The 26971-nt window shown below is 39.7% G+C and overlaps 1 non-coding gene across 1 annotated transcript; it reads left to right on the forward strand.

The window, feature by feature from the left end:
• Positions 1–22884: 22884 nt before the first annotated feature.
• LOC112206614 (U6 spliceosomal RNA) lies at positions 22885–22991 on the forward strand. Its single transcript, XR_002941023.1, has one exon. It is a non-coding gene; the product is annotated as a U6 spliceosomal RNA (small nuclear RNA).
• Positions 22992–26971: the final 3980 nt, after the last annotated feature.

Consider the following 26971-nt stretch of genomic DNA (forward strand, 5'->3'; position numbering starts at 1 on the left):
AAGACTATCTTTGAAATAACAAAAAATATAAAAACTTAAACTGTTATTATAGTTCTAAAGACTAGTAAAAAAAATATCAGAATGAACTATAACTGTGTGGCAGGTTGCATTTCCCAAATATAATATAATAAACATACAATTATTAAACAGAACAATCAACTATGCCATTACTGTGTTGCAAGATACCTGCTGTGTAACTCTCTTGTTTAACTGTCTTTTCTCAGGGATAGAGATGCATGAACTTTGGAGAAAATGGGCTGAAGAGGGAGACAGAATCATAACAGTCTGCTTCTCCTTTATTCATCTCTCCATTTAAAGCCATGGTATTGATGGATCCCAATGCAAAAGTTCCATTCTCTTTGTAATCTCTCTTTATGGTTTTCTAATACTCAATTAATATTAAGAAATTTTTTTCAGCAACTTACTTCTAAATTTGGTGTCTAAGATTTTTCTCTCCTCAGAATTTACAAACAAAATATAAAACTTTTGGAAGATGCAAGTGTTCACAGCCTTCCTGACACTTTTACAACACTTCATGCCCTCAAAGCCCAGGAACAATAGTAATTTTCTTGTTTATTAACATTTCCAGGAAAGAATCGCTACTTGCTTCTGCACCTCATCTCTGTTTTCAGATTCGTCAGATTCCACAAAGTCAAATCTAAAACTTACAGATAATTCCTCTTTCTTCACTAAAATGCTTAAATATATTAAGATCCTGTCTTTAAAAAGAAAGAATAGAGTTTCATGTGGCTCAATAGAAAAGACATGTTCAACAGGATTAATTTAATTAAAAAGCAAAACCAAAATATGAATAATGGGGAAGCCCAGTTATTAGTCAGGGCCTCCTCTTCCAAGTCAAGAGACAGTAACGCTGACACATGGTGTCCACAGCAATAACCCGGGAACATTTGAAGATAACCTGCCTGTGTAACCAAACCCAGGTTCAACTGCTTGCCCCTAGAAAACCAGATTTGAGAGACAAAGGTTGGTGGGAGGAAAAGCAGGTTTATTTGGAGAGCCAGCAAACTGACAGGGTGGTGGACTATTATCTTAAAGCACCATTTTAAGTTAATATAAGTTGCAGACTCTTTTTATGTTAAGGGCAGGGGGAAAAGGAGGGGATTGGGATCAATGGGTAATCCATGAACATGGACAGCTGTGTGCCAGCGAGGGTCTGAGTAGGTTGGGAACTTCTTTATCCTTGGTCAGGTCACAATGTTCCTGTAAATCTTTAACAAAACATAGTTGTTTACGTACTTCTTTAACCCTAGAGTTTAAAAAAACTACATAATTGCTGTTTTGCATATTATCTCAGTGCACTAAACTATCCTAGCTTATGTGCAGGAATAGGTAAAGCCCCTTAAACAAAAATGGAGTTAGTTATATTAGTCCTTTTGCTGTTTCACTGTTATACCTGGACCTCATGCACTGAGATACAGATTGAATAGAGCTGGGTCAAGACCTGAGTGTTGGACTCTTGAGGCCACGTGGGTGATTTTAATGCCCAGACAGGGCTGAGGTCCTGATTAAGTGGGAGGAGTCTTTCTTCCCTTCTACAGCGACTGCAGGAGTTGGGAAGAAGCAAACATTCTAAATGCCACTTTTTTGAGCAGTGTTGTGTTGGGTATGGTAGTAGGTATGTAAGAAGAGGGTAAAATTTGTATCTCTTAAAATTTCTTTTTTTACTTACAGAATTTTTCTCTCCCACAAGCTACTTGCCTTATAGTCTAGCTTGTTGGGGAAATGCACAGAGTGGAGCAAATCTTGTTTTTCTTTTCTTCATTTTGCATCTAAGATCAGATTCAAATCTCTTTGAATCCCAGTAATATAAACTCTGGGTTTTGGTGGATCTGAGAAATGACAGGAATAATAAACATTTATGAAATATCCAGAAGTTGAACCAAATAGCAAATTTGGGTGACAAAGCGCCCCCTCTAGTCTAAGCAGGTGTAGAGGCTAAAACCTGCAAAAACATCTAATGAAGGCAAGGTTTGTACTTTATTTTCAGGAAGCAGAAAAGCACCTGCTGTTTATTTATGCTTCTCTAAATGCAGGGTTGTTTTGTTTTGTTTTGTTTTGTTTTGTTTTGTTTTGTTTTTTGAGACGGAGTCTCGCTCTTTCGCCCAGGCCGGACTGCAGTGGCGCTGTCTCGGCTCACTGCAAGCTCCGCCTCCTGGGTTCACGCCATTCTCCTGCCTCAGCCTCCAGAGTAGCTGGGACTACAGGCGCTCGCCAACGCGCCCGGCTAATTTTTTGTATTTTTAGTAGAGACGGGGTTTCACCGTCTTAGCCAGGATGGTCTCGATCTCCTGACCTCGTGATCCTCCTGCCTCAACCTCCCAAAGTGCTGGGATTACAGATGTGAGCCACAGGTGTTTTTAATCTAAATATGAGTGGGCTGGCTTTTCTTTCAAACAAGCTGTATTCAGCGGCTCCTGGAGTCTTAAATAACTTTTACAGGTAAGGCTGTAAGCTAAGCCACAAATCAAACGTACCGCCATTGCAGTCTTGGCTTTATAGTTTTGCCTTTTCTAGAATGTCATGTAGTTGGAATCGTGCAGTATGTAGCCTTTTTAGATTGGACTTTTTCACTTAGTAATATGTATTTAAGGTTCTCCTATGTCTTTTCATGGTTTGATAGCTCATTTTTGTCAGCACTGAATAGCATTCCATTGTGTGGATGTACCATAGTTTATTCATGCATTCACCTACTGAAGACCACCTTGCTTACTTCCAAGTCTTAGCAATTATAAATAAAGCTGCTATAAAAACATATGTGCAGGTTTTTGTGGGGACATAAGTTTTCAACTTCTTTGGGTAAATACTCAGGAGTGTGATCGCTGGGTCATATGGTAAGAGTATGCTTAGCTTTGCACGAAACCACCAAACTGTCTTTCAAAGTGGTTGTACCATTTTGCATTCCCACCCGTATTAAACGAAAGCTCCAGTTTCTTCATATCCTCACCAGCATTTGGTGTTGTCAGTGTTCTGGATTTAGGGCATTTTAATAGGTATGCAGTGTTATCTCATTGTTTTAATTTGCATTTCCTGTATGATAAGCATCTTTTCATATTTATTTACCATCTGTGTATCTTCTTTGGTGAGGTGTCTGTTCAGATCTTCTGCCCTTTTTTTAATGGGGTTGTTTTCAAAACTCTTCAAGAGTTCCTCATATATTTGGAAATAGTCCTTTATCAAATACATCCTTTGCAAATAAGAAGTGTGGCAACATAGTAAGGGCAGAACTGCAAAATAGAAGAAAACCTGAGTCTGTAATGATCATGAGATGTCTTAACGGGCTCAGTATCTTAACTCTGCATATCTTTTATGTGATAGAGAAAAATGTCTGTCTGCTTTTTTGCATTTTTTTTTGAATCAAAAAGAAAGTTGAAAGAAAAAAAGAGGAAGGAAGGAAGGAAGAAAAAAGCAGCATGGTGCTATTAATTTCCTTCCAGGCTGGAAACCTTCCTCCCCTCACCCAGCATCCAGGACATAAGAAGTAATCAATGCACATATGTTGATTGTGTCCCAAGAAGAAAACGTATTATAACCCTGTGTTCTTTGTTATAACGCCACAGTGATTATGTGAGAAAATAATTTTGAGCACAACTTTTAGTCTCAATACCTTCTCTTCTACTCTTTGTTCCCATGGTGCTTTTTGTTTTGTTTTAGAGTTGTCACATTTTATCTTGGCAACAGTGTGGTTCACATCCACTGTTCATGCTTTATCCCCTTCCTCTGGGGCAAAGCCTCTCCTCTCTGGGTCACATTTCAAGGAGGAGCTGCCATCACAGAACCCTGACCTTTTGGCTATAGCTAAGTGAACTGGAGTCCTTCCCTGGGATTTTTCAGAATCTTACCCCAAAGCCTATTACAAGCCTCCATTCTCTCTCTCATGTGCTGTTGAATAGCCTCCAATTAGTTGCCTTGTTTCCTTCCCCCTCCTGACCTCCCACAGACTAGTCTCAGTCAGTTTCTCCAAAACTCTATTCAGATCGTGTCAATTATCTTCTCGATTCTCTCTTTTGACTTACCATCTCACTCTGGATGAAATGCAGGATTTTCACCATTTCCCACGAGCTCCCTCACTTCATTTCCAGCCACTCTCCTCTTGCTGCCATTATGTTCCCTGTACATGCCGGGCACACTCCGACCTTGGGGCCTTGGCATTTCCTCCACCTAGAACCTTCTTCCCACCACCCTTCTTCCCAGCTTACATCAGTGGCTTACCCCTCACATAAGTTTCAGCTTGAATGGCACCTTAATAAAGAAGCCTTCTCTAAACTTCTAACACAAAATAATCCCCTGCCGGCACTCTCTAGGCACATAGCCTGCTTTTTTGTTCTTAGCACTTAACACTACCTGATGTTCAGGCATATTCTTTATTTGTTATCTGTCTCCTCCCATGAAATTTTAGCCTTTACGAGAGAAGAGACTGTGTTTGTTCACTGCTATTTCTCCAGCATTGAAGATAGTGTAGGTCCTCAACAACAAACATGTTGAATGGCTGTCTTACTAACCCATTCCCTTGTTGAATACTTCTACGCTAATGTTTTCAACCAAGTCCGAAGAACTTCTGAACGGACACATTTATAAATGTCTTAGGTAATAAAGGAACACGAAGAAGCTCAAAAATAATCTTATAAAAGTCCTTCTTTTTAAAGATGAGAATCTGAAACCCAGGGTGGGCTGAGTGAAGTCCCTAAGAACACACAGCTATTCATTGCACAGTTGCTTTGGCAAAAAAATAAAAACCCCGGCTGAAGCTGTTTACCAGCCTCACAAAGGAAGGCACCCATGCTGCGTGTGAGCCTCTCCTGATTTCAATTGCATCTGGAAAGCTCTGAGCAGGAAGCAGGTGCAGCCAGCTGGCTTTGTTGTCTCACAGGCCAAAGCAATATATGGCCTTGACCTAAGCATGCTTTCAAAGAAGGGACTGGGGAAGCCGTAGAACAGAAGGTCTCCCTTCCCCTCCTCCTGTCTCTCATTATCTTTGACTACACAAATGGATTCAATAAATATCTGTCAAGTAAACAACTCCCAAGTCCCTGGAGCCAGAAGTGGGACAGCATGAGGGAACATGCCCGAGGGGCACAGATCCTCATGCCTGGTTTCTTTCTCCCAGTTTCTGTTCCTTCCCCACCTTCTTACTGCATATCCGCACTCTCAAGAGGACAGTACGTTACAATGATAAATGATTCCCAACTTGTTTGATAGCAGAGCTCTGTTCTCAAGGAATCCCAATTAGAATCTCATGGATTTTTTCCAACACACTTTGAGAAATGCTGGCATAACATAGAATGGTAAAGTGTGAGGCAGTACTGGTTGGTCTTTTGTAGGATTCCCTCCATTTACAAGTGAGGGAACTGAGGTCTAGAGAGGTTTAGTGAAAAGCCAGAATCACCCATCCAGTTACCACAGAGCACACTCCATGTGTTGGCCTTTCTACTAACCCAGGCCACCTAGTTAATTATGCCAATGTTGATACCTGGTGAAGAATGAAATTCAATTGCATCATTCCCATACAATGCAATTCTTAAGTAAGGTACTTGTGTAGATAATTAAACCCTGCAAAGAGTTTATACGAATTTATTTAATAAAACACAACTTGTATAGTATACTTACATATATACACAATGCATGTTTATATATGTATATATGTATTATATATACATATATGTACATATATAATATATATACATACATACATGAAGATATCTCTGTGAAGCTTCAGATATATAAGGCATACAGAATAATATAAGAAACACTGTGCACAGACCATCCAGTTTAAGATGTAAAACATTCAAAATACTGGTGAATCCTTCTATTTAACCCACCTTAGAGCATTATGACTTTAATATGAATTTCCTAATTACCCTTAAGGTTGAATGCATTTTTGTATGTTCATTGACTATTCATGTTTCCTCTTCTAAAAATTCATAATGTAACTAGCCAATTTTTCTATTGGAGTGTTCATCTTTGTTAGAGTTCTTTATATTTTCTGGAAATGAATCCTGATCATATACACTGATTATACATATATTTGTGTGTGTGTGTGTGTATACATATATGTATATGATTTTTTTCCAGACTGTGGCTTGTCTTTTTAATTTCTCATTTTGGCCTACAAGAAACATAGGGTTCTAGTAAATTTAAATTTATTACTTTAAGTTTTGTGATTTTTAACTGTGAGAAATTCTTCCCTACTCAAAGTTCATAAAGATATTCCTCTATAGTTTCTTCAAAAAAACTTAATGATTTGCTGTTTATGTTCAGGTCTTTAATCCAACCTGGAATTTATATTTACAACATAGATTGTGAAGGAGGGATGCAAATTTATTTTTTTCATATAGTTAAGTAATGATCTCATCACTATTGAATATTTCATCCTTCCTCCATAGATTTGCAATGCCAGGTCTGCCATTTGTTGTTCCCATGTCTACATGGACCTGTTTCTGAGTCCTCTCTTCTGTCCCATCATGTGGTCTCCTGAAGCCATAAAGCTGACAGCAGATCTGAGTTTTATTTTTCCTAATACAAAATCACAAAAGCTGGGTTATGGGCCTGCAAGACCTTCTTTTACTATCCCCCTTTACTTGAGTGTACATTTATTAATTTCTACAATAAAGAGTTAAGCAAACAGGTAACTACATTAGTAAATTATCAAGTGCATTGCTGTGTTGCAGTTGCTTATAGGTTATAGTGCTTGGGGCCTCCAAATCTCTGTTTTTTGGTTCTTCTCTTTGAAAGAAGGGTGTCTTCTTCTTATCCACCACCCATTGTCCTGGCTAACGACATTCAGCCCTAATGACTGACCCATTGGGAGCATTTGCTGACTGCCCTCAGGCTGTGCTGGCTGGTTGGCCTTTATCCATGTCTCCCTCCAACAAGGCTCTTATCCCAGTGTATCTTGGGCCTGGATTTTCCTGTCCGTTTTTGCCTTTACACTGAGCTCCCTGAGAGTAGGAATGTTGTCATGTATATTTGTTTATCCATAATCTAGCAAATTATGGACAGTGGTGCCTTATGACTATTGGACAAAGGACAAACTGGATAAGTAAATAAATATGAGTAAATGCTTAAATATTCTTTTAGGACTCATGATAAGTCAATAGAAAAAAAATGAAGAAACAAGCAGGTTGCTGACTCATAAATTTGGCCCTTAAAGTCTAATCAGTGCTGGGATGATTCCAAATGCTAAGACCCAGATTCCATCAGCAGAAGGACTGGAAAAAGCCCATCCTAAAAAGTAGTGTGTCTGGGAATATCAGCCAAATATGTTAACTAATGCATGTGAAAGCATTTTGCGAACATAAAAGCCCTACACTCCTATACAAAGTAACATAGCAAAACTATTATTAATGGCAACTTCTGGTAACTCTTACAATATTCCTCATTGCCTTTTGCATTTCCAAAACAGTAGCTTTTTAGAAATCCAAGCTGCATGGGAGAAATAATCAAGATCATTTCCTAAAAACATGAAGAAAAACAGAGTATGGATCTATCAACAAAGCAGACAGCACAATTCAGCAAAGAGCTCAAAGATAATATGACCTGCATGCCCCACCTCGATGACAGTTTGAAATGCACTTAGGAAAAATGAAAACCTTTTAACAGCAGTACTGATTATTAGTGAAAGCATATAGATAGTGTCTGTTTTGAGTGGTGCAACATTTTCTTTTTGTTTTCTGGATCAAGCACAAGTAGTTTCATGTTACTGCTACAAGTTGTTTTCACCAGGAGAGGAAAAAGCTTCCACGGAATAGGAGTCAGCAAGACGATTCTCTTCCCCATTCTACCACTTACTATTACGTAGTATCTCCTCTACTTTTCTTTGTTTTTTTTTTCCTTTTATTTCTCTGAAGAAGTAGCAAGATGCTAATTCCAATAGCACAAGGAAAACGACCTATAATCTTAAAAATTAAATACCAGGAAGTAATGACTAACGATTATCTTTACAGAGAAGAATCTGGAGCCCAGAAAGGTGAAGAGATTAGACACAAGATCACATGGCCAGTGAGCTGCAAGCTTTCCTGACCTTAAATCAAGTGATCTATCCCCTCCTCTGTGGATTTTTTAATTAATCTGCATTACAACCCAAGTAGAATAAGTCAAGCAGATAATATGTAATGCCTTTTTGGACCAGAAAAAAATTGGGGCAATTTGGTAATTGGACCACAGATGGATTTGGTGATAAATTAGCAAAAGATTCCAGGCATTCTTGCTGCTGGATACCATGCATTAGGTGGTGTCACCTCAGAAGCTTAAGACTAAATTTTCTACCCAGAATCTGAAAAATGCCTTTATTTACTTAGCACAGTATGAGACTACAGAAGGCAGTGAGGTGTGGCATGTGGTTTTATAAAAATTAATAAAAAGAGTGTCAGAGGAGAAGGAAAAGCAAAAACAGATGTGTAAGCGTGTATAATCAGAAAGGCATTATGTACATAATCCTAGCAGCTTTATTCAATGGTTTATTCCATCTCAGTAATCATGTTGGTAGATGAGCTAATTGCAAATTTGTTAAATATTCATAACCAACGATTTCTGCTAAGTGACAATGAACTGTCACAGTTGAAAGGATTACAGATCCTACTGTGACATGATTTCATAGGCCGCTTCCTGTCATTGCCCCCATATCCTATCGACCCACTTTCTACCTATGGCACCGATATTAAAAAGTAGGGCAAAGTTGTCACAAGTGCCCAGGTATGGAGAAGCAGACAGCAAGCAATGGCCTGTCAGTTTGACAGCAAATGAAATACTGAGGTTAATGCCTGCAGGTTTCGAGCTCAAAGCTCTTCTCCAATGCCCAAGATTTTGCAAGTAGGCTTGAGGAATACATTGTTCAGAGATCTATTCCATTCTCAACTCCTTTATGTAAACACTGCCCTACTGAAGTAGAGAAACTAGAATAATGCTTAAAATTATTTTCACCAGTGAATTTTTTCTGACTCATAGAGCCTCGCTACTTAAAGTTGTGGTCTTTGGACCATGGGCATCAGCATCACCTGGAGTCTGTTCGACATGCGACATCGCAGGCCCCACTCCAGATCTGCTGCCTCAGGATCTGCATTGGAACAGGATTGGCATCCCCAGGTGACTATTATGCACTTTGAAGTATAGAGGAAAGCACTTCAACTTTTTCAAGAGAAACAGTGTCTTTTGTGACTCCAGATCACATGGGCATAGAAGTTTAGATGAAATAATCCAAAGACATGGGATTCTGATTTTTCAGGTGATCTGTTAATCCTTGAAGTGCATCTGGAGGTTAGCCCATCTGTTCTGCAAATCATAATTTCCATAGTTACTGTAGTAACTATGGTTAGTATCTTTCCTTTGTCCAGCATATGGGAATTTCGGTCTTTTACTGCTCTCTGTCAGCTGTCATGACATGCCACATGAGTTGAGTTTATTCATAGGTTTTCCATGTGACCCAAAGTACATTTTGTAGGTTAATTTCTTGGAATTCTTACCTTTTGTTAGGCAGTTTCCTCATTCAGTCAGAATTTGCTTACATCTCCACAGACACTTCAATCTTTCTTATATACCTGCTCATTGACAAGCCTACATTTGCCAATATCTGGTTATTCTATTCATAAAACAGGTTTTTCATTTCACTCTTACATTTGCCATGACAGTCATGATTGATCAACTAATTCCTTGCCTGTGTACTCACAGTCATGTGATCAGTCACTCTTTATCAAACATCTAAGTGCCAGGTTCATTGCTCAGTACTGTACATATATTATCTCTAATTTTCTCAGCAAAACAGTACAATAAGTGCTGTTTCCTCCATATACAGATTAAAAAACAGTTTCAGAAAGCTTAAGTTATTTGCCCAAAGCCACACAGCAAATAAATAATGAAGTCTAGATTAAAATACAGGTGAGCCCGAGTCTAAACTGGTTTCTTCACACTCTCCTATTACTATTTGGCAATTTGCATCATTACAATCACAATTTTGCATTTGCACAACAACATTATTGATCCCTCCTAGATGTTATAGGCATTGATTTCAGATTATGTTATGTCCATTCTTTTTATTTGAAAAAGAAATGGCAACAAATTAACCCATGTTCCAGTAAGGTCTCTTTAGATTGCAAGAAAGAGAAACTCACTTAAAGTAGCTTAAATAAAAAATAAGTGAAAATGTTCAGGGACAAGAAACCCACCTGGGCCCCATGGGGACCAAGGCAAGGAACATGGAGGATGGGAGCCATGAGCCAGAAACATCTCCCAGGGCCACAGTGTCTGTCTCCAACTTGTTCTCTGGTTGAGCCTCCCTGACTCACAGCTACACAGCACACCAGCCTCCTCTGGTTAGAAGAACACTCCCAACTGCAAGAAACAGCCTTTTTGTGTCCAAGTGGAGAGGGCCCCACTGTGAAAAGCCTCCTTTTCCACAGCCCACCCAAACCTGCTGAAGAGACCACAGTCCCTAATGAGAAGAAGCGAGACACAGAAGTGTTTTAACTTTTAGCAGACTCAATCCTTGCTTCATTAAAATATTATAAAACCCAGCACCAGAGAGCTATGGAGGAATATCTGGTCCTGTGGTCCTTCACCCCTGGGTCTAAATATCTGCATTTGATTCTTGCTGGGGTTCTCCCACAAAATCATGACTCTTCAAGCAGGAGAATTCTGGCCCAAGTTTCAAGATGTTGTTGTAAAATTAATGTCTTATTGCCTTCTTTCTCAATAGTTGATGGCCCCCAACTGGTTATCTTGACCTTAGATTTGTACAATGAATCAGAATTTTGTGAAAGAGAGATGCTTAGGCAGCTGAAATGTTCATGAAACTATACTTGTTATGCTTTCAGATCTACAGGTTCCAAGCATATCCTCCTAAATGTTGTAGCCCTCACAACTGGTCATTCTAGAACACTTCTGCTTAATTGTTTTGAACATAGCCGAGTGTGACCACCTGGCCAACTCTACACAACTCTTCAGGTCTGAAACCTGGCATCAGTCAAATTTTCCTCTGTGTTTTCTAATCCAATTATGGGAAGACCAAGCCTGGTCCTTCCTTGCGTCTGTCTCCAACCCTAGTCAATTACCTGTGTCTATGGGCATGTTTAACAAAATCCCTTAAAACGCTGTTCGTTAGAAGCCACGCAAACTTGAATATTTAATTCAGTCAACAATCATTCTTTCATACATAAAATGAGCATTTATTCAAGGTATATTAATCTCAACAAAAAAATTACATAGACCTGGACCCTGCCATGAAATCCTGTGGACTTATGCAAGGCGGGAAGTGACGTGGGGTCATGGAACAAACACATGTTTGGTAGTACAAAAAAGTGAACTGGGAGAATTATGTACGATAAGTGCATGTCAGTGTTAACACTGAATCTAGAAGCAGACTTGAAGGGGTCCAATGTAAAAATTCCTTTTTCTTTTTTTTAATTTGTAATATTTATGGAGTACATGAGAAATTTGGTTACATGTATATAGTGCATAGTGGAAATTTTGTTTTCAAGCATAGTAGTTGGTTCCATTTCTGTGTTACAAGACCACCAAGATGCATATTTGAATAGTGTATTGCTGTTCCCAGTATCAATATGTCAAATGCCTAACTGCAGAGATGAGTATCTGGTATCACAGATGAAATAGGCTGCTATAGATAAATGATGTTTATATCAATTTTTCATTAAAAGAAGTCTAAACACATGAGGATAAAGACATCTCAAAAATGTCTCATACACTTCTCTGCCTTCTAAAACATGACACATTAAATATTTGAAAACTGAGAGTCAATGTGCAAAAAATTGTACCTTGCTAAATTAAAATGATGACCTCAAGGGAAATAAAGAATTTGCTCCTTCACTGAGTTTGTTGTTACTATTGTTCTTTTTAAAATGGTTTCTATGCCTTTCCTTTTGTTGGGAGTTGTAACTTTCTTGCTGCTTTCATTGTCTTTATGCAGTTACTAGATTTGCCACTTCCCAGTTATAACTGGCTGCTTCTAATCTGCTAAGGGTGGAAATTAGGTCATAGGGACTGTTACAAACATGAGTAAAGTGAGGGATAAAAGACTCAGAATTAGGAACTCTGTGTTCTCTTGTAAATTAAAGGCAGGAGATTTAGATAATAAACATTCTCATATCTACTGTGGATATTCAAAATGCCTTTTGTATGCTCATTACAAGTTTCCAACTGTGTTCCAGCTAGAAGGTGTGAGGTACGTGATCGCTGTACTACTAAGGATTTGCCATGAAGTACAGTGATCTATAAAAGAATATTCCAGACAAGCAGTTCCTTACATCCACCTCCATGCCTGAAGAAGGGATGTTAGTCCATAGCCCTTAGAGCTGCAGCCTTGTGGAGAGGACAGTGCGGGCAGTGAGGGGGATCCCTTCCCATTGCAAGGGGGCTCTGTTCCTCCTGCCCCAAGGCAAGGCAGCGGTGTGAGCTTCTCTCAAGATTCAGGGAGATGGCATCGCATGCCTGAGTTGCAGTCTGGTCGTGCAGCAGATCTGTCACTTACTTACTAGAGCTGGGAAAGAACAGAATTGGAGAGAGATGAGAGGACAGAAGGGCAGTCTCCCTCCCACTGGTTGCTGTGTCAGCAAGAAGCAGATTTCCTATCAGTCAAGTGGACAGTAAAGAAAGTAACTGGTCTACAAGAAGGCTGCCGCCTGCAGTGTACAGCTACCAGTGGCAAGATCTGAGCAGGTACAGAGAAACTGAGCTGGGCAGGGAGCCCTGTGTGAAGGACAACACAGCAGGGGAGACATAGACCATGTGGTGGACAACAAGGGCCAGTCAGTGCTAGCAGCAGAAGTATTTTTTCTTGAACACGCACTGATTTTTTTATTCAGATCTTCAAACCCTTTGTTTTTAAATAAGAAACAAATCCACATGGTTTTAAATTTAAAAGTTTATAAAGGGAATAGTATGAAAAATAAGCCCTGCCTTCTACCCCATCCCCAACCATCCAGTTCCCCAAGCCCCCTCTCAATAGGCAAATACTGTCACTAACTTCTTGTGCATCTTTTCAGAAATATTCAAAACATCCTCAAGCATATGCATAATATAAGTAAGTATGTGGATATGGGGGAGTCTGTATTTTTTACCAGTGGTAGCATACCTCACACATGTTTAGTACTTTGCATTTTTTCATTTAAAGCAACATCTTGTCAACCTTTATGTATCAGAAATGACATAATATCCCATTTTATGGGTATGCCATAATTTATTTAATCAGCTCTCCATTGATGGGTATTTGGGTCATTTCCAGTCTTGAATTATGACAAACAATGCTGCCATGTATAACCTTGACGTGATAGGCTGAAAAATGATCCCCCAAAGATAATAGTCCTGATCCCTGGATCCTATGAATGTTACTGGGTATGACAAAGATTTTGCAGCTGTGATTAAATTAAGGTTTTTGAGGTGAGGCAATTACTCTATATTAACCAGGTTGGCCCTATGCAATCACATGTATCCTTATAAGAGAGAGACAGAGGGGAATACATGGAAGAAGAAGATGTGGGAGCAGAGTGAGAAGAGATTTGAAGATGCTATTGCCTCAAGACCACAGATGCCAGAAACCCCCAGAAGTGGGAAGAGGCAAGGCACAGATTCTCCCCTAGAGTCTCCAGATGATGCGTGGCCATGCTGACACCTTGGTTTTGACCCAGTGATGCTAATTTCAGACTTCCATTTCATTCCATTTCATTCAAATATCCATTTGCATCCATTGCCATTTGTCTGTTGTGGTTTTGATACTTTGTCTAATCAATTTACAGGAATGGTCATATGTTCAGGTAACTAACTCTTTGCATCTTAGTTGCAATTTGTTTTTTGTTTGTTTGGTGTCTTTTTTTTTTTGAGACGAAGCTTCCCTCTCATTTCCCAAGCTGGAATGCAGTGGCATGATCTCGGCTCACCACAACATCCACCTCCTGGATTCAAGAGATTCACCTGCCTCAGCCTCTCAAGTATCTGAGATTACAGGCGTCCACCACAACGCCAGCGAACTTTTTGTATTTTTAGTAGAAATGGGGTTTCACCATGTTGGCCAGGCTGGTCTCGAACTCCTGACCACAGGTGATCCACCCACCTCGGCCTCCCAAAGTGCTGGGATTACAGGACAATTTGTTTTTATTTATCATTTGGCTTTTGACTTTGCTTGTCATAATTTTTACCACACAAGATTTTAAAATTTTTATGTAGTTAAATTAATACTTCATAGCTGCTAGCTGTGGGGTCGTGATTTGAAAGTCTTCCCTACATCAAGATTTTAAGTATTTTTTCCTAATTATTCATGTTTTCAGTTTTCATATTTAAACCTTTGATGCTTTGAAAATTCATTTTGGTGTAAGATGTAAGAGGTGAATTAAATGTAATTGTTTTTCCACTCATCTATCCTGGTATCCTAATACTATTCAAAATGATTCATCTTTTTAACCTTTTTATGTATGAAATGCGTATATGTATGTGGATCTATTTCTAGACTTTCTCTTTGGCCAAAGGGATCTTTCTGTCTACACGTTTTCAAATAATAAAATAAATCATGCTGTAAAACGTGAATTCTGAGTTCCTGTGTGCTACTCTCACAGAAAGGAAACAAAAGAACTAGTGAACACTGACTCTGCAGCTGATCATCTGAGAAACCACGTCGGGATCCATCAAGGCAGTGGGGGACACAGCAGAGAGGAGCCACGCCGGGCAGCAGCTTGTATGAGCTCAGCACAGAGTGAGGAGAATTTCTCCGAATGAGTGAGTGAGTGAGTGAGTGAGTGAATGAGTGCCCCTGGGGGATGCGTGCTCTCCACGGGGACTAGTGCAAGACTGGGAATGGGAGAATCCCCTGGCCCTTCCACAGCCCCCACCACCACACGGCTTCTAGACTGAGGCAGAGAGCCACCTAGACATTGTGCGGGGGTAACTCTCAGGACAAAAGGGGACCTCTACAAGCCTTGGGCCCCACAGCAGACCAGCACCAGCACCAAGCCCCAATAGAGGTCACAGTCATGGTACCCGGGAGCAGTAGGGTTGCTCTACCACCCCTCACTAAACAGGGCTTACTGCCAGGCTTCTGGTCCAGCAATCCTGCTTCTGCCTGAACTCAGCCAGCAGCTGCAGCTTCCTGCTGTCCTGGGAAGTATCCGGATGGCAAAGCAGGTGACTCCACCCATCCCTGTCACTGACAGCCAGACAGGCAATGCCTGCTAGCGTTGCTGGTCCAACCGTCCCACTTCTACCTGAACTCAACTGGCAGGCACAGCCTTTGTTGTCCTGGGAAACACCTAGACAGCAGGAAAGACCACCACACCCACCCTCAGCACTGGCAGCCAGGAGCACAATGCCTGCTAGAGCTTCCAGCCCAGCGGTCCTCTTTCTTCCTGAGTTTGCTAAGGGATGTAGCCTCCTGTTGCCCCAGAAACACCAGGATGGCAGGGCAGGTAACCCCACCCACCCCACCTCTCTTAGCCAGATAGGCAACACCTACTAGAGCCTTAAGCCCAGGGGTCCCACTTCTGCCTGAACTCTGCAGCAGGTGCAACCCCATGTTCCCTTGGGAAGCATTCAGACAGTAGATTAGGACCAACCTGGCTAGGATACAGCCTGTCTGCCAACTACAGTCCTTGCCTGAGGAAGCCCTGTGGCCCAGAACACCCAACAAAAGAAACATGGGCACAGAGACAGTAATTGAATGGGGCACCTTCAAGACCCAGGAGCAGACTAGAATAAAAGCCAGTTGAGTGAACCCACCTTATACCACAATCAAATCCCCAAGGACATCCAAAACAATAAAAGCAAAAAAAAATCCAAAAGACAGCAACTTCAAAGACTGAAGGAACATCAGCCCACACAGATGAGAAAGAACCAGTGCAAGAAGTCAAGGAATTCAAAAAGCCAGAGAGTCTTCTTATTTCCAAACAACCACACTTGTTCCCAGCAATGGTCCTTAACCAAGCTGAAATGTTAGAAACAGAATTCAGATTATGGATAGGAATAAAGATCATTAACATTCAGGAGAAAGTTGAAACCCAATCCAAGAAATCTAAGGGATACAATAAAATGACACAAGAGATAAAAGATAAAATGGCCATTTTAAGAAAGAACCAGATTAAACCAAGAGAGCTGAAAAATTAACTGAGAGTTGAAAAATTCACTTTAAGAGTTTCATAATACATTGCAAGTATTAACAGCAAAACTGGTGAAGCTGAGGAAATAATCTCAGAGCTTGAAGACTGGTCTCCAAAATAACTAAGTCAGAAAAAATAAAATAAAATAATAAAGAAGAATGAACAAAACCTCTGAGAAATATGGGATTATGTGAAGAGACCAAATTTATGACTCAATGGTGTTATTGAGAGGGAGAGAAAGCAAGCAACTTGGAAAGCATATTTGAAGATATTATACATGAAAATTTCCCCAATCTCACTAGAGAGGCCAACATTTAAATTCAGGAAATGCAAATAACCCCTGTAAGATACTACACAAGACGACCATCCCCAAGACAAATAGTCCTCAGATCCTCCAAGGTCAAAATGAAAGAAAAATTGTTAAAGGCAGCTAGAGAGAAGGGTTTGGTCACCTATAAAAGGAATCTTATCAGGCTAACAGCAGATCTTTCAGCAGAAACTCTACAAGCTGGAAGAAATTTGGGGCCTATACTCAGTATTTGTAAGGAAAAGAAATTCCAACCAAGAATTTCATATCTAGACAAACTAAGCTTCATAAGGAAAGAGTAATAAAATTCTTTTTAGAAAAGCAAATGCTAAGAGAATTTGTTACCACCTGACTGCCTTACAAGAAGTCCTTAAGGGAGTGCTGAATGTGGAAAGGAATGATACCAGTAATTGCAAAAACATACTTAAATACATATAGCATTGACACCATAAACACACACACACACACAATAAAATCGTCCAAATAACCAGCTAAGAACATGAAGACAGGATCAAACCCACACATATCAATATTAACCTTGAAAGTAAATGGGCTAAATTCCCCCAATAAAAGGCAAGTTTGATAAAGAAGCAAGACCCAACTGTATGCTTTCTAGAAGAGACTCGTCTCACACATATGGATATGAATGATATCCATAGGTTCAAAGTAAAGAGATGGAGAAAAATCTACCAAGTAAATGGAAATCAAAAAGAAGCAGGGTTTTCTCTTCTAATTTCAGACAAAACAGACTTTAAGCCAATAAGATTGATAAAGACAAAGAAGGGCATTACATAATGGTAAAGAGTTCAATTCAATAAGAAGATCTAACTATCCTAAATATATATCCACCCAAAACTACAGCACCCAGATTCAGAAAGCAAATTCTTAAGAGACCTACAAAGAGACTTAGATAACCACATAATAATAGTGAGAGACTTCAGCACCCAACTGATAATACGAGGCAGATCATCAAGGCAGAAAACTGATGAAGATATTCAGGACATGAGCTCAACATTTTACCAAATGAGCCCAACAGATATCTACAGAATTCTCCACCCCAAAACAAAAGAATATACATTCTTCTCATCTGCACATGGCACATACTATAAAATAGACCACACAATCAGCCATAAAACAATCCTCAGCAAACTCCAAAAAACTGAAATCATACCAAACTCACTCTCAGACCACAGTACAACACAAATAGAAATCAATACCAAGAAAATCACTCAAAACCATACAAGTAAATGAAAATTAAACAACCTGCTCCTGAATGACTTTTGGGTAAGCAATAAAATTGAGGTAGAAATCAAGAAATTCTTTGAAATTAATAAGAATAACAATGATACAATATACCAGAATCTCTGGGACACAGATAAAGAATGTTATGAGGAAAGTTCATAGTGCTAAAGGCCCACATCAAAAAGTTAGAAAGGTCTCAATTTAACAACCTAATGTCACATCTAGAGGAACCAGAAAAATAAGAGCAAACCAACTGAAAGCTAGTGAAAGAAAAGAAATAACCAAAATCAAGGCTTAACTGAAGGAAATTAAGATGTCAAAAACCATACAAAAGATCAACAAATCCAGGATATGAATCTTTTAAAGAATAAATAAGATTGACAGGCTGCTAGCTAGACTAATAAAGAATAAAAGAGGCTGGGCATGGTGGCTCATGCATGTAATCCCAGCACTTTGGGAGGCCGAGGTGGGTGGATCACAAGATCAGGAGTTCAAGACCAGTCTAGCCAATATGGTGAAACCCCATCTCTACTAAAAATACAAAAATTAGCTGGATGTGGTGGCACATGCCTGTAGTCCCAGCTACTTGGAAGGCTGAGGCAGGAGAATCACTTGAACCCGGGAGGCAGAGGTTGAAGTGTGCCAAGATTGCGCCACTGCACTCCAGCCTGGGTGACAGAGCAAGACTCCTTCTCAAAAACAAACAAACAAACCAACAATAAAAGAGAGAATATCCAAATAAATGCAATCAGAAACAACAAAGGGGACATTACTATTGACACAATAGAAATACAAACAAAAAAAAAACTTCAGAAACTACTCTGAACACCTCTATGCATGTGAACTGGAAAACCCAGAAAAAATGGATAAATTCCTGGAAACATACAGTCTTCCAAGATTGAACCAGAAAATACTGAATACCCGAACAGACCAATAACAAGTTCTGAAACTGAATCAGTAATAAAAAGCTTGCCAGACAGAAAAAGCCCAGAACCAGACAGATTTACAGCCATATTTTACCAGATATATAAAAAGGAGTTGGTACAATTTCTACTGAAACCATTCCCAAAAATTAAGGAGTGGAGTCTCCTCCCTAACTTATTATATAAGACCAGCATCATCCTGATACCAAAACCTGGCAGAGACACAACAAAAAAAGAAAACTTCAGGCCAATATCCTTGATAAACATAGATGCAAAAATCCTCAAAAAACACTACCAAATCAAATCCAGCAACACATTGAAAAGCTAATCCACCACCATCATGTAGGCTTTATCACTGGGATGCAAGGTTGGTTCAACATATGAAAATCAATAAATGTGATTCACCACATAAACAGAACTATAAACAAAGGCCAATAACCATCTCAATAGATTCAGAAAAAGATTTTGATAAAATTCAACATCCCTTCATACTAAAAATCCTCAGCAAACTAGGCATTAAAGGAACATGCTTCAAAATAATAAGAGCCATCTATGAAAAATCCACAGCCAACATCATACTGAATGGGCAAAATCTGGAAGCATTCCCCTTGAGAACAGGAATAAGACAAGGATGCCCACTCTCACCACTCCTATTTAACATAGTACTGGTAGTCCTAACCAGAGCAACCAGGTAAGAGAAAGAAATAAAAGAAGAAATGAAAAGAATCCAAATAGGAAGGGAGGAAGTCGAACTATCTCTATTTGCATGTGATATGATTCTATACCTAGAAAACCCCATAGTCTCTGCCTGAAAGCTCCTAGACGTGATAAACAACTTAAGATTTCAGGATACAAAATCAATGTACAAAAAACAGTAGCATTTCTATACATTAACAACGTTCAAGCTGAGAGCCAAATCAAGAATTCAACCCCATTCACAATAGCCACAAAAAGAATAAAATAACCAGGAATATAGCTAGCCAGGGAGGTTAAAGATCTCTACAACAAGAACTGCAAAACACTGCTCAAGGAAATCAGAGATGACAGAAACAAATAAAAAAAATTTCATGCTCATAGATAGGAAGAATCAAGATTTTTAAAATGGCCACATTGCCCAAAGCAATTTACAGATTTAGTGCTAGTCCTATCAAACTACCAATGACATTCCTCACAGAATTAGAAAAAAAAACTATTTTAAAAATCACATGGAACCAAAAAAGGCTTGAATAGTTAAGGTAATTCTAAGCAAAAAAAAACAAAAAACAAAAAAACAAAGCTGGAAGAATCATGTTACCCAACTTCAAACTATCTTACAAGGCTACAGTAATCAAAACAGCATGGTACTGGTGCAAAAACACTCACATAGACCAAGGGAAAAGAATAGAGAACCCAGAAATAAACCTGCACACCTACAATCTTCTGATCTTTGTCAAAGTTGACCAAAAAGAGCAATGGGGAAATGATTTTCTATTCAACAAATGGTGCTGGAGTAACTGGCTAGCCATATGCAGAAGACTGAAGCTAGACCTCTTCCTTACACCATATACAAAAACTAACTCAAGATCAATTAAAGACTTAAATGTAAAACCTGAAACTATAAAACCCTGGAAGATAACCTAGGAGCCTAGCAAAGATTTAATGACAAATACACCAAAAGCAATTATGACAAAGACAAAAATTGACAAAGAGGACCTAATTAAACTAAAGAGCTTCTGCACAGTTTAAAAGAAACTACCAAGAAAATAGACAACATACAGAATGGGAGAAAACATTCACAAACTATGCATCTGACAAAGGTCTAATATCCAGTATCTATACGGAACTTAAAAAAATTAACAAGCAAAAATCAAACAACCCCATTAAAAAGTGGGCAAAGCACATGAACACACAATTTTCAAAAAAAAAAAAAAAAACAGGCTGGATGTGGTAGCTCATGCCTGCAATCCCAACACTTTGGGAGGCCGGGGTGGGCAGATCACAAGGTCAGGAGTTCCAGACCAGCCTGACCAACATGCTGAAACCCCGTTTCTACTAAAAATACAAAAATTAACCAGGCATGGTGGCATGCACCTGTAATCCCAGCTACTCAGGAGGGTGAGGCAGGAGAATCGCTTGAACTGGGGAAGTGGAGGTTACAGTGAGCCAAGATGATACCACTGCAGTCCAGCCTGGGTGACAAAGCGAGACCCTGTCTCAGAAAAAAAGAAAGAAAAGAAGAAAAGAAAAGAAAGGAAAGAAAAGAAGGAAAGGAAAGGAAAGGAAAGGAAAGGAAAGGAAAGGAAAGGAAAGGAAAGGAAAGGAAAGGAAACTATATTACAAGGCTACAGTAACCAAAACAGCATGGTACTGGTACCAAAACAGAGATATAAACCAATGGAACAGAACAGAGGCCTGAGAATTAACGCCACACATCTACAACCATCCGATCTTTGACAAACCTGACAAAAACAAGAAATGGGGGAAGGATTCCCTATTTAATAAATGGTGCTGGGGAAACTGGCTAGCCATATGTAGAAAGCTGAAACTGGATCCCTTCCTTATACCTTATACAAAAATTAATTCAAGGTGGATTAAAGACTTAAATGTTAGACCTCAAATCATCAAAACCCTACAAGAAAACCTAGACATTACCATTCAGGACATAGGCATGGGCAAGGACTTCATGTCTAAAACACCAAAAGCAATGGCAACAAAAGCCAAAATAGACAAATGGGATCTAACTAAACTCAAGAGCTTCTGCACAGCAAAAGAAACTACCATCAGAGTGAACAAGCAACCTACAGAATGGAAGAAAATTTTTGCAATCTACCCATCTGACAAAGGGCTAATATCCAGAATCTACAAAGAACTTAAATAAATATACAAGAAAAAATCAAACAACCCCATCAAAAAGTGGGCAAAGGATATAAACAGACACTTCTCAAAAGAAGACATTTATGCCGCCAACAGACACATCAAAAAATGCTCATCATCACTGGTCATCAGAGAAATGCAAATCAAAACCACAATGAGATACCATCTCACACCAGTTAGAATGGCGATCATTAAAATGTCAGGAAACAACAGGTGCTGGAGAGGATGTGGAGAAATAGGAACACTTTTACACTGTTGGTGGGACTGTAAACTAGTTCAACCATTGTGGAAGTCAGTGTGGCAATTCCTCAGGGATCTAGAACTAGAAATACCATTTGACCCAGCAATCCCATTACTGGGTATATACCCAAAGGATTATAAATCATGCTCCTACAAAGACACATGCACCCCTATGTTTATTGCAGCACTATTCACAATAGTAAAGACTTGGAACCAACTCAAATGTCCATCAATGATAGACTGGATTAAGAAAATGTGGCACATATACACCATGGAATACTATGCAGGCATAAAAAAGGATGATTCATGTCCTTTGTAGGGACGTGGATGAAGCTGGAAACCATCATTCTGAGCAAACTATCACAAGGACAGAAAACCAAACACTGCATGCTCTCACTCATAGGTGGGAATTGAACAATGAGAACACTTGGACACAGGGCAGGGAACATCACACACTGGAGCCTGTGGTGGGGTGGGGGGAAAGGGGAAGGATAGCATTGGGAGAAATACCTAATGTAAATGACAAGTTAATGGGTGCAGTAAACCAATATGGCACATGTATACATATGTAGCAAACCTGCAAGTACTGCACATGTACCCTAAAACTTAAAGTATAAAAATAAAAATAAATAAATAAAAATTAAAAGAACAGAAGTACCACTCAACCCAGCAATCCCATTACTGAGCAATCCCATTCCTCTGAGAATATACCCAGAGGAATATAAATCATTCTACCATAAAGACACATGCATGTATGTGTTCATCATAGCACTACACAATAGCAAAGTCAGGGAATCAGCCTAAATGCTCATCAAGGGTAGACTGGATACGTCATGGAATACTACACAGCCATAAAAATGAATGAGATCATGATCTTTGCAGAGGCATGGATGGAGCTGGAGGTCATAATCCTAAGTCAACTAACATAGGAACAGGAAATCAAGCACGGCACGTTCTCACTTGTGAGATGGAGCTAAACACTGAGTACACATGGACACAAAGAAGAGAACAACAGACATCTGGATCTACTTGAGGGTGGAGGGTGAGAGGAGGGAGAAGATCAAAAACTACCTATCAGGTACTATGCTTATCACCTTGGTGATTAAATGATCCGTACACCAAACCCCCGTGACCCGCAATTTACCTATATAACAAACCTACCTGCACATGCACCTCTGAACCTAAAATAAAAGTGTTTTTTAAAAAAGTGAATCTGGTGCTCCCCTCCGCAGCACATATACTAAAATTGGAACGTTACAGAGAAGATTAGCATGGCCCCTGCGCAAGGATGACATGCAAATTCGTGAAGCGTTCCATATTTTTGACACCACCTGCAGCCTCTGTAAACTTTAAAGGGCCTGCAGAGAATGCCATGCTTCTGGAAGATGATTGCTGGTCTTGTCTTCAGATAAAAAGTATTTGTGTTGTGATAAGGATGTTGGGGTAAGGGACTCTGTGTGCTGTGCTTTTCTCTAGCCGAGTGGTACTATAATGAGTCTAGGAGGAGAAACATCAGCATTAACAGGAGACTTGCTATAAGAAGCTAATTCATGGACTCTTTTCAAACCTGCAAAATTTTATTACAGTGAGGCCTAGAATATCAAATAATTTATATGCACATTGAAGCTTGAGAGGCAGAGCTTAGCTAAGTGACTCTCAGCCCAGTCTTCCAATAGGATCACATGGACAATTTGAAGATAAATCATCACCTGTGCCCTCCCCACAAATCCTGTTTATTGTTCTGGGTGGAAACACTTCTGTTTTTTAAATTAAGCTCCTCGCATATTACAGTGAGGCCAAGGTCAAGCATGAGGACTTCCAGATACTTTAATGAGAGGAACTCTTAACATTCAAGGACGTGGCCATAGAATTCTCTGCAGAAGAGTGGAAATGCTGGACCCTGCCCAGCAGAATTGATACTGAGATGTGATATTGCAGAACTACAGAAACCTGGGTGTTACTATCTGTAACCCAGACCTGGTCACCTATCTGGAGCAAAGAAAAGAGCCCTACAATGTGAAGATATATGAGACAGTAGCCAAACCCCCAGGTAGGTGACAGTGAATGAAATAGAGGACACAGGCAAGGGGACTAAGGTCAAGGAGGAAGCCAGGCCTTAAAATGTAGTTTGGGAAGCTCTGCTCCAATGAAAATAATTTCTGAAAAGGCTGCATTTTTTTCTCATATCCACCAACGGGGCATCTTCTGTCTCATGCTGTTAAATCTTCTAAGTATCCTCTTTTTTCTTTAGTGATCTCCCTTCAAGATTACAGGGAAAACCAATGTCCGCTTTACCATTTGTAAGGGGCTGCATGATCTGACTGTGGTTCCATTGCTTTTGGAGACACAGGAATATTTGTATATTGAGGAGCTCTATGTCGAAGTATTTTTTTCAAATATTCGTTTTGGATGATGTCTAAAATGTGTAGGGTGAGTAGTGGACATATTGGAATTTGGTTCAGAAATCCCGGGAACACTAGGGACAGATGTTGTACCTCTTCTGCTTTGTGATTTTTACTCCTATAGAGGTTACAAATATAATTCTACAAAAATTCTTACTCGGCAATTTTATCAGAACAATAAACGTTTTTCTAAATATTAAAAAATGTACTGTTATTTCAAAATGTTATTGTTTTAGTATAAACTGAGATTTGTGATTTAAACTCCGTAGGTGCAAATTCTCAAATTAAATATAGTATAAAGCACAGGTTTCCAACGTTTTGGCTTCCCTGGGCCACATTGGAAGAAGAATTGTCTTGAGCCACACATAAAATACACTAACACTAATAATAGCTGATAAGCTTAAAACGAAGTTTCATGAATAATTTTTGTGATATACGCCACCATAGATAAGCAAAAAAGTCCTTGCATTCAAAGGGTTGGTCACCGGTTTAAAGTATCTGCTCACCTTCTAGATTTCTTAAGTGCAGTATGTCATTAACCAGCTTAGAACATTGCTAAGTGTATATTATGCTCTCAATCATTACCGTATTTCTTAATAACTATTATCTTATAATTTTGTCTTATTTAGTAGGAAGCCTAACTGAGATTCTGTCATCAAGATGTATCTATCTATATCTGTATAAAAATGGCTGTCACACACACACCTATATAAGTTATATATGTGTATAGTAAATTCTTAACATTGTTGATAGAGTCTTGGAAACTGTAAGTGAAGCAATATGTAATTAAAGAAAACTAATTTTAGGGCTGGGCACGGTGGCTCACGCCTGTAATCCCAGCACTTTGGGAGGCCAAGGTGGATGGATCAGGAGGTCAGGAGTTCAAGACCAGCCTGGCCAACATGGCAAAGTCCTGTCTCTACTAAAAATACAAAAAATTAGCCGGGCATGGTGGTGGGCACCTGTAATCCAGCTACTCGGGAGGCTGATGCAGAAGAATCACTTGAACCCTAATACTGACATAGTAGTTAAAGTGTTTGCGGAAAAGAATGCAGGGAATAGTTTAATTACAACTTCAGCAGGGGGGTAGAGGTTGTAGTGAGCCGAGATCGCACCATTGCACTCCAGTCTGGGTGACGAGCGAAACTCTGCCTCCAAAAAAAAAAAAAAGAAAGAAAGAAAGAAAAAAGTAAACTAGTTTTACCAGAGTTTAATTGATACAAACAAGAGTTACGTTTAGTGTATAGCAATATTGTTTCATTTAAAGTTGCAGTTTTCAAGAACCTCTTTTGAACATTAGGTGAGGATTTACTGGACATCTGTGTTTGTGTGATATGATTTTTCTGATAAATAAAAATTGCATAACTATACAAAAAAAAAAGTAAATCTGGTTCTTGTGTCCATTGAGTCTCCTGGCTCCAGGCCAGAGGTGAAGGACATTGTGGGAACTGTAGCCTTGGAACCCCACAACAGAAGCCCCACACTACACCGTAACACCCATCTCCTGCTCCTGTCTGTCTTCCACGTGAGGTTAAAACACAACTGGGGGGCCTGTTAGTGGGGGCAACTAAAAGACACCCCACTAGAACCAGGGAATAAGACTTCCATTGAAGGGCTCAGGAGGAAGACATATCAGGACAATGCAGGGCACTTGTGATGGAAATGAATAAAAACCATCACGTTTTTGCCAAAATGGTTATGTAGATGCAAAGTTACAGTTGGGCTGGTGACCCAGAACAAGCACAGCTGCAGGATGTCTCAGGAATCCTCTAAGCTTCCCATCACAGAAACCGTGAAATCTCTGAAGCCGTCCAGGGAGTGAAAAATAAGCTGGCACATAGGGTCATGAGCACCCAGCATCAAAGACAGGAATTGTGTTCAGAACAGCAGCAGACGCACTGCCCCCTTCTTCCCACAGATCCAAACATGAGAGAGGAGATGTAAAGAATTTTATCTGACATATCCCTTTCCTGTGATTATTCACAAATTTTGCCACATTTGCATGCTGTGTGCAGCTCTCTTAAAGTATTTTCATCTTTGTTTATTCATTTCTTTAAACCTTTTTAAATGCACCACCAGCAGGTCTTCCAGTTCTAAAAAATAAAGTCAGTGAAGTAGATGCCAGTGGCAGGCAAGAGCAGAAAGGCCAGAGAGGCCAGCTTTTCTCTCATCATATTCGTGGTAGAAGAAGTTCCTGTCAATCAACATTGTGATAGCATCAGTCTTAAGCATTGCCTCAGACACCAGAGGCTCCACACAGAGATACCCAGGTGTTGCAGGACCTGTGCAGGCTGAAAAACCTTCAGAGCTCATAAGCAGAAAGTCGTCTACCCTTCTAGTTATTCTAGATAGGCCCTCATCTCAGGGGGAGCCCCAGCAGCAGAAAGCCTTATTAAAATTAAAATTAGCTAAGAAGGAAACAAAAGATAAACTTTTCCTCCTTCTTCCTCTTTAAAGCAGAATGAGTTATCCACTGGATTCGGAATGGTACAGCTCCCAGGGAACTGTGTGACAGGAAGGTCTGCCTGTGGCCGGCTGAGGGAGGAGGAAGAAAGCAATAAGAAAAGCTAGATCGAGACCACAGATGCTGCAGCTGAGGCTCATCCAGTCAAGCCTCAGACCTAGCAAGAGCAACTTCCCACAGTAACATTTTTAATCCCTGGCAGCACTTCACATTGAGCTAGTAACTCTTCCTTTAAGAGATTATATAGGTTTTGATAAAGATGTGAGGAATGTGAGCTGGAGGGCTTTGGACACCTGGAATAAAAGCTGCAGGCAAGATGGGAAACTCTACAACTTGTAATCTGAAAATACACAGTCCTAGTGATGTGTTCCTACATGTGCATGTGCATATATGGAGAGTGCCTTTTCTCCACTCTGTATCTTGCATAAACAAGAACT

Source organism: Pan troglodytes, chromosome 21 (assembly GCF_028858775.2).
Source record: "Pan troglodytes isolate AG18354 chromosome 21, NHGRI_mPanTro3-v2.0_pri, whole genome shotgun sequence".
In the NCBI taxonomy this organism is placed as follows: Eukaryota; Metazoa; Chordata; class Mammalia; order Primates; family Hominidae; genus Pan; species Pan troglodytes.